The sequence below is a fragment of the Rhinopithecus roxellana genome, chromosome 3 (assembly GCF_007565055.1).
Source record: "Rhinopithecus roxellana isolate Shanxi Qingling chromosome 3, ASM756505v1, whole genome shotgun sequence".
Lineage (NCBI taxonomy): Eukaryota > Metazoa > Chordata > Mammalia > Primates > Cercopithecidae > Rhinopithecus > Rhinopithecus roxellana.
In genome coordinates this window covers 68,066,068-68,079,598 of record NC_044551.1, presented here as the reverse complement: position 1 = coordinate 68,079,598, position 13,531 = coordinate 68,066,068, and the positions used below count along the sequence as shown (strand labels likewise).

Genomic DNA, 13,531 nt, shown 5'->3' with positions numbered 1-13,531 from the left:
TCTTTTATTTATTCAATAATTCAGTAAACATTTATAGATCCTTACTGTGTGCTAGGAAATATTCTAGGTTATGAAGATTCAATGATGGCTAAAACACAGGCTCTGTCTTCAGAAAGCTCATAATCCAGTAAGGATGCCAGAGAAAGAGGTCATTTACAAAGATATGCAAATGTACTATGCTGTATTTGAGCAAAGTGCTATGAACATGCATAAGAGAAATGCCCAACCCAGTCTATGTGAGATGAGAAAGCTGTCTTAAATAAGATATCATTATTTTAACTTCTGGTATTTTAAGATCCTTAATAAAAATAGGCAAAAATAACAATGAATTTAAAAAAATAGATTTTTGGTGAACATTACTTATGTATTTTACAGACATGGGTAAGAACTTGAATGACAAAAATTAACAAACAAATGAAGTTCCATGAGGGACTTGGGATAAATTGATATTGTCAATGCCTAGCACAACATCTAGCACCCAGTAGGAGGTTAACAAATAGGAACTAAACTGAATCTGACAGGCATAGAGTCCCTAATCTAAAGCACTATGTTTAAGAAAGACATGGATCACTTGGGAAGATGCAAAGAATAGAAAAAGAACAGTTGAAGTCTACATGTTAAGTCTTGATCCACAACTGAAATTTCTGAGTTTTTCTGCAGACCTAATGAATTTCAGGAACTAAAATCCTGGGGAAGAGGGTTTTTTCTTCAACCTGATCTACTTCATCAAAAGGTCTTTTGTGGAGCATTACAAAACACAAGTTGTTAGGCATAAACCAGATTTATGTTTCTCACTTAAGCTAAAGAAGTCTAATATGGGATAAAATTATTGCAAGTCTGAAAGTATTTATAATGAAGTTAGGAATCACCTGCCCCCAAGTCCATTTTAAAAATGAAAACCTAAGCTAGACAGTTAAATTGATTTTAAAGTGAAGTTTTAAAAAAGAAAGAATTGAAATGTGTCAAGGCTCCACTCAGTCTTAATTGAACCAGATCTTTCTCTTTTCTTCAAACTCTTCTATCCCTGGAAAATTTGCAAGTAGAAATTGAAGAACAAGGAAGAGGTTAAGTTTGGAAGATGAGATGGTACCACAAAAAAAGCCTCCGCAGACTCCTTGAAGAATTTAATGCCTACTAAAGAACAGAAATGTCAGTCCCTCACCTGCCCTACACCTCCTGCCTTAGTACTTACTGCCAACAAATACATAGGTAGGAAGAAAGCTCTCAACAGTCTGTTAAATGCCAGAACTCTCAAGGTGGAAGATATTCTCTTGTTTTAACCTTTTGGAAATAGTTGATTTACGAGGAAGATTCACTAGAAGTAGCTGTAGTTTTTTTGTTTTGTTTTTTGTTTTTCTGTTTTTTTCTTAAATTAAATTTTTGTTTGTTTAAAAGAGAGTCTTGATGTGTTGCCCAGGCTAGAGTGCAGTTGTCGCATGGTCATAGCTCAGTGCAGCTTCAACCCCCTGCCTCAGTGTCCCAAGCAACTGGCACTACAGGCACATCACCATGTCACACACCTGGCCTGTTTTTTTATACTCTGTATTTCTTTCAAAATTACTCAACTTTCAAGAAATAGAAAAGTAAAAAGTAATTGAATTCCATAAAAACAAATCTGGCTATGCTAAATTATTACAGGATTCTAGCCTTGGGGCCCAGGATACATTAAACAAAACCCAACATTCTCTGGGAAATAAACCATTTTAGCAAGAATTGAAATAATGTCATCTAGCTTCTGTGCTGCTTAAAAGCCACTGGTACTGTACATCAACGTGACACCATAGTGCTAAATGTGACAAATAAATTTGTAACAACGTTGCAAGCTGAAAAAATGCTTCACAACTAAATTTCCTTTAGCTTGCATGTCCACACCTACTGTGGTTCTGTTCATACATGTCAGACCTGAGAATGTTAAGATTTCACAGGAGAATGTTACAGTTTTAGAGCTGGATATCAACTCAGAAAGCAACTGATCCCAAGAAACATTGTTAACCCATCTGCACCAAGAAGAGCACAGAAATGAAGAGTATGCATTTAGAAGCCTATACAGCAATTTGACAGTTATTTTATCTTTTGTATCTCATCATCAGTTTAAAAAACCTGGCAATTGAATTTGTATGTCTTTTGTTTTTAATTTTATTTTCTGGTAATCTATTTTGATTTTATAAAATCATCAGTCCTTAAGAAATTGGAAAAAAAATTAAGTATTCCTTCCTCACATGGTTTAAGAAGAACTGCCCTTTTGGTCATACTGAAATACCCAGGGGACAGCCTGGGGCATGTGAAGTTAGACTGAGGAGCCAGGGTACAGGGATGCAAGGTCTCATCTCTTGTTTCAGAACAGCACACTGTTAATCTACGTGTTGGGTGTCAGCAGGATAGATAATAGTACGATAAAACTGACAATGATAGTATTTATATTGGGAAGTAGAAAAGAAAGTCATATGCTGGAATAGTTCTCTCAAAGTAGGGAGAGAAGTTATACTGGTTTTATACCTTTGTACTTTTCCCTCTTCCCTAAATTGTCTACAGAGACGGGAGCTCAGCCTGAAAATGTAATCAGATGGAAGGAGAAACTGTAATTTCAAAGCTTCTCCCTGTGTTTTGTGCTGTGGAGGTGTGACGTAGTTGGTTCTCATTTAGCAAGTCATCCGAGCTCAATTTGAGTAGGGGGTAGAAAATGAAACTCTAATTCATGAGAAATTTGGAGGTTTGAAGGCTAGGGTGGTAAGAGAGAGAGAAAGGTGTGAGGAGACAAACCCAGAGGGATCAGAACCTATCTACAAGACATTCCCAGAGGCAGAGAAAGACTGTGGGTTTAGAGCAGCATTGTTTAATATTCTATCTTAAATTAGTGACCACGTTGTGTTAGTATATGTGGATATTTCCCTCCATTAGCCCAAACCTTCCGTTGAAAGCTGGCTTTGTCCAATTGCTTTGTACTAATGGAGCTCAAGCAGGGAAAGGAATGGAGTGTTTAGGTCTCATGTGCATGTTTGAAGAAAGCAATGGGTGCAGTTTCCACTTTGAGGAAAATTCACAAGCTCACATGCAGAGCAGCAGTGACTGAGGCAGACGCACAGAGCAAAGATTGAGAATCCAATGAGATCAGAACATTTCATGAGAAATGACCAGAGGGGCGACTTGCTGCTCCTGCCACTTCCCTGGCCAACAATCCACACAGATATTTGTGGAGGGGGAACTAGGTTTCTCACTGACCTTCAGACACATGCTTAAAACATGGATTTAGTATGTGAGAGGACACATGGGGTGATAACACCATGGGCATCAGGGGAGAAGCAAGCACAACCTGGTGGTCTTACTTCATCAACTAATTCCTATATGCTAAGTATAAGAACCTTCCCCCATGTCATCTCATTCATTCTTTAAAGCAAGTCCAGTGATGGAATTCTATCAGTATCTGATTTTGTAAGCTTTGTTTTAACAAAGCCAAAATTGCAATCCTGACACACAAAAATTACTGATGGAGGCCAAATTTCTCTATCTTTAGATGAGAAAACTGAGATCCAAAGAGAATAAATGAATAACCCACTCACACATGATAGTAGGTATCAGAGTCAAGTCAAAAAAGAGTCTGGAAACATTGCTAGATTTTAATTCTTTCAACAGAAGAGACGAGGACTCAACAGCTCATCCATAAAGCATTTAAATATACACCTAAGATATTGATCCTAAATGATGGCTTTCTTCTCCTTCCTCCTCTTTCTCCTTTTCCTTCTCCCCCTCCCACTTCTTGTTATTGCAACTGCAGAAGAAAGATGTGCTCTTCTAGCTGATTATTCTGATAATTCGTTCTGTAATGGCAAAAGAAATAACTAAAAGCAGCCCTGGAAACATCAATAAGCCTTACCTGGTGATTGAATACTTCAGAATATATACTTACTAGACTCCACAGTTTTGTGCCACGTGTTAAGTCAGTATCCTCCTAATTGGGGAGTTTTGTCTGTAGGTCTTGGAACTAATTGAGCTAAATTCTGTGCTCCCAGTGAAAAGGAGAGATGGTAAATAAACAATACCATGTGTGAGCCTAATTGGGTAGGCAATCAATCACAAGAAGTTTCCTCTCTTTAACAGAAGCTGAGTTTCCTGTTTGATGGACAAGGGCTCAGTGCCACATCCTGGCTTTCATTAAGGCGTGAAACATTGTCTTGTTGTCAGGTGATTCTTGCTCTCAAGCAGGGAAACATTCTTTCCTGGTAGTTCATAAACCATAATTTAGTTACACACACCATGACTTGAATAGTTTCCTAGACTCAGAAATGGGGAGTTTGAGTCTTTCTTTCTTCTAGTTTATACCTGACTTATTTTTTCATAGACTTATAACAAAATTGAGACTATAAAGATTATCCTATAAAACCCCTTTTATTACCTGTTTTATTATCCTTAGTTGGATGAGAAAACTGCAGCTTGGTGCCTACTGTGTAGTAGGTGCTCAATGAATCTTTATTGAACCATTAGATAGACCCAAGCTGACGTTGAGTCACATGGCAGATCTGTGATGGAAAACGGGTCTTGTAACTTCTTGCTCAAGGAACCCTTTCTACTACATTACTATCCATCTTCCTTCAGCCTGAATACACACCTATCAGCTGCTGCTACAACTGCTCACAAAGGGGAAATTCCACATAGAGAGAAGAGAGTCACAGGAGGAGCTTTGATTCCTAAATATTTGCATTGGCGTCTAGCTCAAGCAAATAGTTGAAAGGCACATTTAGAAAGATGTTGTATTAAACAGAAGTAGGGCAAATGAGAACGCCTCCTCTTCATCACACACACACACACATTTTCTTTCCTGAGTAGGAACCTAAGAGCTCCAGGTGGAAGAGGCATGGGCAGAGAACGGCCGACAGCAGGGCAGGTGGAAAGCGGTGACTGACATTTAGTTTAACCAGCCCTGGCAATGGTTTCAAGGGACACATCAAGCTCAAAGTAAGCAGGGGCTACAGGCAAAGTAAATGCTGTCTAATATTCGTATGAGGACTGGGAAACATCATAGAATTATTGCAACTCTCTCAAGAAGGGAGACTATGAGAAGGGATTGTCCACTTTTACCCACATCTAGGATGCCATGCCCAGCCCTTCTTGCCTTCCTCCCACCTCTGCCCAACAGGCTCCAGTCTATTCCAAAGGGAAATGTCTAACAGAATGAGTTAAGTATCAGCCAACTTTTTAAAAATACCGGCCTGGTCTGCTGGATCCTTTTCTGCTTGGGGACCTCTTCAAATGCTGCTGATTATCTTAACTCTGTTGTCGTGTTCACTACTCTGGCCATTTTATCCGCTCCCTCTAGACCTCATGGGTTTATGTTTCTTCCAGAAAGCTTTCTAAAGAGACAAATAACATCAGTCATCTGTATATTAAACCAGAGGAGATTTATTGTTGATAGCCAAAATTATACTAATATATTGATTAGTAATACTTAATAATATTAGTTAATTAAGTATATCAGGAATGCTATACTTGCCAGTAAAGACAGCCTGTCAGTGGCTTCAGACTGTCAGCATTCTTTTGTGTCACCCTTCTCTTATCTTTGCTGTGTAACTGTCAGTGGGTGTAGTGTCCAAACTTAGGAAGACATCCAGGGAAAGTGATTTCAGAGACTGGTAGGAATGGGATATTGGAACTGTGGGCTCTAACACTGAAAAATCTGATAGTTTTCTTTTTCTTTTATTTTCTCTTTGTCTTTCTTTCTCTTTGTCTTTCTTTCTCTGTTTCTTTCTTTCTTTCTTTCTTCTTCTTTCTTTCTTTCTTTCTTTCTTTCTTTCTTTCTTTCTTTCTTCTTTCTTTCTTTCTTCGTTTCTCTCTTCTTTGTTTCTTTCTCTTCCTTTCTTCTCTCTCTTTCTTTCTTGCTTTCAATAATAATCACTCCGACGGCATCCTTTCCCTTACTGTCCTAGAGGGAGACAAAAACGATTATCAGTGGCAAATGATACTTGCAGCAAAGCAACACCAAGACCTGGCTTCACACTCAGGACAGAACACTGCATGTCTTCCTCACGGTTGCCAGTGTTCTACATGTTCAGAGGAACTTCTCTAGTAATGAACTATAGAAATGATCCCTGAAAGTATAGTCTTAAATCCAGTCATTTCTTTTCTTGAATCACAGTCAATATTTCTAATGACCAGAAATGCTGTCACTCAAATTGACCTGCAGATATGAATATTAGTAAGTCTAAGTGTGCAAAACATGTGTTCCTCTAATTGCTAGGAAGAACAGAGGTGATGAAACGGCTCTTGACACAATGCAGAAAGTAGGACAACTCCGAGACTGGCTAGTGACAAAACTTTAAGGATGTTTCCTGCCATCCCTTTACCCAAAAACAAGAGATATTTTCCTGCTGATAAAGGTCAGGTGTTTGTGCCATTCTAGCATCCAGTTTTTGTGTCTGTTCAAGTGTGTGTAGGCTAAGTGTTTGAATCAGGCCTTGAGAAGTTTTATAAAATTCTGCCAGATCATGATCCATGAGCATAAGGATTATGCTGATTTGTTGACCAATGCTTTTCACACCATCCAGCACAGTGCCTGACATTTAGTAGGCCCTCAATAGACACTCCTTTCGCAAAGTCTTTTTAGTATTTTTAGTGTATTTTTAGTAGAGATGGGGTTTCACTGTGTTTGGCCAGGCTGATCTCGAACTCCTGACCTCAGACAATCTGCCCCACTCGGCCTCCCAAAGTGCTGGGATTACAGGCATGAGCCACTGCGCCTGGCCTGAACCCGCCCCTTTTTTTTAGTGAAGTCTCGCTCTGTGCCTAGGCTGGAGTGCGGTGGCGTGATCTTGGCTCACTGCAACCTCTGCCTCCCGGGTTCAAGTGATTCTCCTCCCAAGTAGCTGGGATTACGGGAGCACACCACCATGCCTGGCTAATTTTTGCATTTTTGGTAGAGACAGAGTTTCACCATGTTGGCCAGGCTGCTCTTGAACTCCTGACCTCAAGTGATCCGCCTGCCTGGCTCCCAAATTGTTGAGATTACAGGTGTGAGCCACCGCACTGGGCCCTGAAACCTTCTTTAATATGATCTCAACCCACCTTGATGAATTTCAACTTTCATCCTGTTTTATTTTGTTCATAGTTGTTATTATGATACAATTACTGTTTTATGTGTTGATTGACTGGCTTGTTTAAAATATAAATTCCATGGGGCAAAGACTTGGTCTAGGCTCTTTGGAAGAAGTGTGGTTCCTGGGATAGTGCCTGGTGCATGGTAGCCTCCTAATAAACTTGTTAAATTAATGAATTTTTTAAAATGAAAGAATATGTTCTTCTAGGTGTACCCCAAGGAAAAGGAAGTTTGCAGCAAAAGCGTTTCTTTTTTCTCATCTGTTTTAGAACTGGGAATCCTCTATTCCTTTCATCCTTCCTTTGTGTTAATCACATTCTTCAAAACATCTCTGTAGTTTCTGATATCTGATTGCCTTCTTCCTTCCCCTACCAATTCTCTCCCTACACTTTGCTCTGATAGAGAAGCTTGTTTTCCTCCTGTGGTATCACTTGCTGTTACCATGCTGTTAAGAGATTAGCAGCCCCAGTAAAAGCACAACCTTGATGGGCAGAAGGCATCAATATATTCTGAATCACTCCACTAAAAGTTTTCTTCGTATGATTTCCACATCAGTTCCTAAGAGAACTGGTAACTAGTTACATATGCCCCACCTCTCTCACTCTCCAGTTTATCATTCAACATTCACAAACATTCCCACTCTTTAGCCTTGAGCCCTCTTAGACCACTTGGGCTCACTACCACATGCTTCAGTAGCTCTCTTTCATCAACTTAGCACCCAAAATGGTTCTTAACTTTTCATTAGGGCCTTCGTTTTCATTTAGGTCAGTCTATTACTTTATCAAAGATGGAGGTCTACTTTATCTTTCTTTAATTAAAGTCAATCAATAATTAAAGTATGTTGGGGCCTCAATAGCTATAGTTCTTGCTACAGCTTCTGATATATTTTCTTTTTATTATTATTATTATTGTTATACTTTAAGTTCTAGGGTACTTGTGCATAACGTGCAGGTTTGTTACATATGTATACTTGTGCCATGTTGGTGTGCTGCACCCATCAATTCGTCAGCACCCATCAACTCGTTATTTACATCAGGTATAACTCCCAATGCAATCCCTCACCCCTCCCCCCTCCCCATGATAGGCCCCGGTGTGTGATGTTCCCCTTCCCGAGTCCAAGTGATATCATTGCTCAGTTCCCACCTATGAGTGAGAACATGCAGTGTTTGGTTTTCTGTTCTTGTGATAGTTTGCTAAGAATGATGGTTTCCAGCTGCATCCATGTCCCTACAAAGGACTCAAACTCATCCTTCTTTATGGCTGCATAGTATTCCATGGTGTATATGTGCCACATTTTCTTAATCCAGTCTGTCACTGATGGACATTTGGGTTGATTCCAAGTCTTTGCTATTGTGAATAGTGCCGCAATAAACATACGTGTGCATGTGTCTTTATACCAGCATGATTTATGATCCTTTGGGTATATACCCAGTAATGGGATGGCTGGGTCATATGGTACATCTAGTTCTAGATCCTTGAGGAATCGCCATACTGTTTTCCATAATGGTTGAACTAGTTTACAATCCCACCAACAGTGTAAAAGTGTTCCTATTTCTCCACATCCTCTCCAACACCTGTTGTTTCCTGACTTTTTAATGATTGCCATTCTAACTGGTGTGAGATGGTATCTCATTGTGGTTTTGATTTGCATTTCTCTGATGGCCAGTGATGATGAGCATTTTTTCATGTGTCTGTTGGCTGTATGAATGTCTTCTTTTGAGAAATGTCTGTTCATATCCTTTGCCCACTTTTTGATGGGGTTGTTTGTTTTTTTCTCGTAAATTTGTTTGAGTTCTTTGTAGGTTCTGGATATTAGCCCTTTGTCAGAAGACTAGATTGCAAAAATTTTCTCCCATTCTGTAGGTTGCCTGTTCACTCTGATGGTAGTTTCTTGTGCTGTGCAGAAGCTCTTTAGTTTAATTAGATCCCATTTGTCAATTTTGGCTTTTGCTGCCATTGCTTTTGGTGTTTTAGACATGAAGTCCTTACCCATGCCTATGTCCTGAATGGTACTACCTAGATTTTCTTCTAGGGTTTTTATGGTATTAGGTCTAACATTTAAGTCTCTAATCCATCTTGAATTAATTTTCGTATAAGGAGTAAGGAAAGGATCCAGTTTCAGCTTTCTACTTATGGCTAGCCAATTTTCCCAGCACCATTTATTAAATAGGGAATCCTTTCCCCATTTCTTGTTTCTCTCAGGTTTGTCAAAGATCAGATGGCTGTAGATGTGTGGTATTATTTCTGAGGACTCTGTTGTGTTCCACTGGTCTATATCTCTGTTTTGGTACCAGTACCATGCTGTTTTGGTTACTATAGCCTTGTAGTATAGTTTGAAGTCAGGTAGCGTGATGCCTCCAGCTTTGTTCTTTTGACTTAGGATTGTCTTGGCAATGTGAGCTCTTTTTTGGTTCCATATGAACTTTAAAGCAGATTTTTCCAATTCTGTGAAGAAACTCATTGGTAGCTTGATGGGGATGGCATTGAATCTATAAATAACCTTGGGCAGTATGGCCATTTTCACGATATTGATTCTTCCTATCCATGAGCATGGTGTGTTCTTCCATTTTTTAGTGTCCTCTTTTATTTCACTGAGCAGTGGTTTGTAGTTCTCCTTGAAGAGGTCCTTTACATCCCTTGTAAGTTGGATTCCTAGGTATTTTATTCTCTTTGAAGCAATTGTGAATGGCAGTTCATTCATGATTTGGCTCTCTGTTTGTCTGTTACTGGTGTATAAGAATGCTTGTGATTTTTGCACATTAATTTTGTATCCTGAGACTTTGCTGAAGTTGCTGATCAGCTTAAGGAGATTTTGGGCTGAGACAATGGGGTTTTCTAAATATACAATCATGTCATCTGCAAACAGGGACAATTTGACTTCTTCATTTCCTAAATGAATGCTCTTTATTTCTTTCTCTTGCCTGATTGCCCTAGCCAGAACTTCCAACACTATGTTGAATAGGAGTGGTGAGAGAGGGCATCCCTGTCTTGTGCCAGTTTTCAAAGGGAATTTTTCCAGTTTTTGCCCATTCAGTATGATACTAGCCGTGGGTTTGTCATAAATAGCTCTTATTATTTTGAGGTACATTCCATCAATACCGAATTTATTGAGCGTCTTTAGCGTGAAAGGCCGTTGAATTTTCTCAAAGGCCTTTTCTGCATCTATTGAGATAATCATGTGGTTCTTGTCTTTGGTTCTGTTTATATGCTGGATTATGTTTATTGATTTGCGAATGTTGAACCAGCCTTGCATCCCAGGGATGAAGCCCACTTGATCATGGTGGATAAGCTTTTTGATGTGCTGCTGAATCCGGTTTGCTAGTATTTTATTGAGGATTTTTGCATCGATGTTCCTCAGGGATATTGGTCTAAAATTCTCTTTTTTTTGTTGTGTCTCTGCCAGGCTTTCGTATCAGGATGATGTTGGCCTCATAAAATGAATTAGGGAGGATTCCTTCTTTTTCTATTGATTGGAATAGTTTCAGAAGGAATGGTACCAGCTCCTCCTTGTACCTCTGGTAGAATTCAGCTGTGAATCCATCTGGTCCTGGACTTTTTTGGTTGGAAGGCTATTAATTATTGCCTCAATTTCAGAGCCTGCTATTGGTCTATTCAGAGATTCAACTTCTTCCTGGTTTAGCCTTGGAAGAGTGTAAGTGTCCAGGAAATTATCCATTTCTTCTAGATTTTCTAGTTGATTTGCGTAGAGGTGTTTATAGTATTCTCTGATGGTAGTTTGTATTTCTGTGGGGTCGGTGGTGATATCCCCTTTATCATTTTTTATTGCATCTATTTGATTCTTCTCTCTTTTCTTCTTTATTAGTCTTGCTATCGGTCTGTCAATTTTGTTGATCTTTTCAAAAAACCAACTCCTGGATTCATTGATTTTTTGGAGGGCTTTTTGTGTTCCTATCTCCTTCAGTTCTGCTCTGATCTTAGTTATTTCTTGCCTTCTGCTAGCTTTTGAATGTGTTTGCTCTGCTTCTCTAGTTCTTTTAATTGTGATGTTAGAGTGTCAATTTTAGATCTTTCCTGCTTTCTCTTGTGGGCATTTAGTGCTATAAATTTCCCTCTACACACTGCTTTAAATGTGTCCCAGAGATTCTGGTATGTTGTATCTTTGTTCTCATTGGTTTCCAAGAACATCTTTATTTCTGCCTTCATTTCATTATGTACCCAGTAGTCATTCAGGAGCAGGTTGTTCAGTTTCCATGTAGTTGAGCGGTTTTGATTGAGTTTCTTAGTCCTGAGTTCTAGTTTGATTGCACTGTGGTCTGAGAGACAGTTTGTTATAATTTCTGTTCATTTACATTTGCTGAGGAGTGCTTTACTTCCAATTATGTGGTCAATTTTGGAATAAGTGTGATGTGGTGCTGAAAAGAATGTATATTCTGTTGATTTGGGGTGGGGAGTTCTATAGATGTCTATTAGATCTGCTTGGTGCAGAGATGAGTTAAATTCCTGGATATCCTTGTTAACTTTCTGTCTCGTTGATCTGTCTAATGTTGACAGTGGAGTGTTGAAGTCTCCCATTATTATTGTATGGGAGTCTAAGTCTCCTTGTAAGTCTCTAAGGACTTGCTTGATGAATCTGGGTGCTCCTGTATTGGGTGCATATATATTTAGGAGAGTTGGCTCTTCCTGTTGAATTGATCCCTTTACCATTATGTAATGGCCTTCTTTGTCTCTTTTGATCTTTGATGGTTTAAAGTCTGTTTTATCAGCGACTAGGATTGCAACCCCTGCTTTTTTTTGTTCTCCATTTGCTTGGTAGATCTTCCTCCATCCCTTTATTTTGAGCCTATGTATGTCTCTGCATGTGAGATGTGTCTCCTGAATACAGCAGACTGATGGGTCTTGACTCTTTATCCAGTTTGCCAGTCTTTGTCTTTTAATTGGAGCATTTAGTCCATTTACATTGAAGGTTAATATTGTTATGTGTGAACTTGATCCTGCCATTATGATATTAACTGGTTATTTTGCTCGTTAGTTGATGCAGTTTCTTCCTAGCCTCGATGGTCTTTACATTTTGGCATGTTTTTGCAATGGCTGGTACCGGTTGTTCCTTTCTATGTTTAGTGCTTCCTTCAGGGTCTCTTGTAAGGCAGGCCTTGTGGTGACAAAATCTCTAAGCATTTGCTTATCTGTAAAGGATTTTATTTCTCCTTCACTGATGAAACTTAGTTTGGCTGGATATGAAATTCTGGGTTTAAAATTCTTTTCTTTAAGAACGTTGAATATTGGCCCCCACTCTCTTCTGGCTTGTAGAGTTTCTGCCGAGAGGTCTGCTATTAGTCTGATGGGCTTCCCTTTGTGGGTAACCCGACCTTTCTCTCTGGCTGCCCTTAAGATTTTTTCCTTCATTTCAACTTTGGTGAATCTGGCAATTATGTGTCTTGGAGTTGCTCTTCTCGAGGAGTATCTTTGTGGCATTCTCTGTATTTCCTGAATTTGAATGTTGGCCTGCCCTACTAGGTTGGGGAAGTTCTCCTGGATGATATCCTGAAGAGTGTTTTCCAACTTGGTTCCATTTTCCCCCTCACTTTCAGGCACCCCATTCAGACATAGATTTGGTCTTTTTACATAATCCCATACTTCTTGCAGGCTTTGTTCATTTCTTTTTCTTCTTTTTTCTTTTGGTTTCTCTTCTCGCTTCATTTCATTCATTTGATCCTCAATCGCTGATACTCTTTCTTCCAGTTGATCGAGTCGGTTACTGAAGCTTGTGCATTTGTCACGTATTTCTCGTGTCATGGTTTTCATCTCTGTCATTTTGTTTATGACCTTCTCTGCATTAATTAGTTTAGCTATCAATTCTTCCACTCTTTTTTCAAGATTTTTAGTTTCTTTGCGCTGGGTACGTAATTCCTCCTTTAGCTCTGATAAGTTTGATGGACTGAAGCCTTCTTCTCTCATCTCGTCAAAGTCATTCTCTGACCAGCTTTGATCGGTTGCTGGCGATGAGCTGTGCTCCTTTGCAGGGGGAGATGCGCTCTTATTTTTTGAATTTCCAGCTTTTCTGCCCTGCTTTTTCCCCATCTTTGTGGTTTTATCTGCCTCTGGTCATTGATGATGGTGACGTACTGATGGGGTTTTGATACAGGTGTTCTTCCTGTTTGATAGTTTTCCTTCTGACAGTCAGGACCCTCAGCTGTAGGTCTGTTGGAGATTGCTTGAGGTCCACTCCAGACCCTGTTTGCCTGGGTATCAGCAGCAGAGGCTGTAGAAGATAGAATATTGCTGAACAGCGAGTGTACCTGTCTGATTCTTACTTTGGAAGCTTCCTCTCAGGGGTGTACTCCACCCTGTGAGGTGTGGGGTGTCAGTCTGCCCCTAGTGGGGGATGTCTCCCAGTTAGGCTACTCAGGGGTCAGGGACCCACTTGAGCAGGCAGTCTGTCCCTTCTCAGATCTCAGCCTCCGTGTTGGGAGATCCACGGCTCTCTTC

General features: G+C 39.6%; 1 non-coding gene across 1 annotated transcript; it reads right to left on the bottom strand.

Annotated features, from left to right (window-relative positions):
* Positions 1-5,882: 5,882 nt before the first annotated feature.
* Positions 5,883-6,096, bottom strand: LOC115896753. Its single transcript, XR_004056640.1, has one exon. It is a non-coding gene; the product is annotated as a small nucleolar RNA U3 (small nucleolar RNA).
* Positions 6,097-13,531: the final 7,435 nt, after the last annotated feature.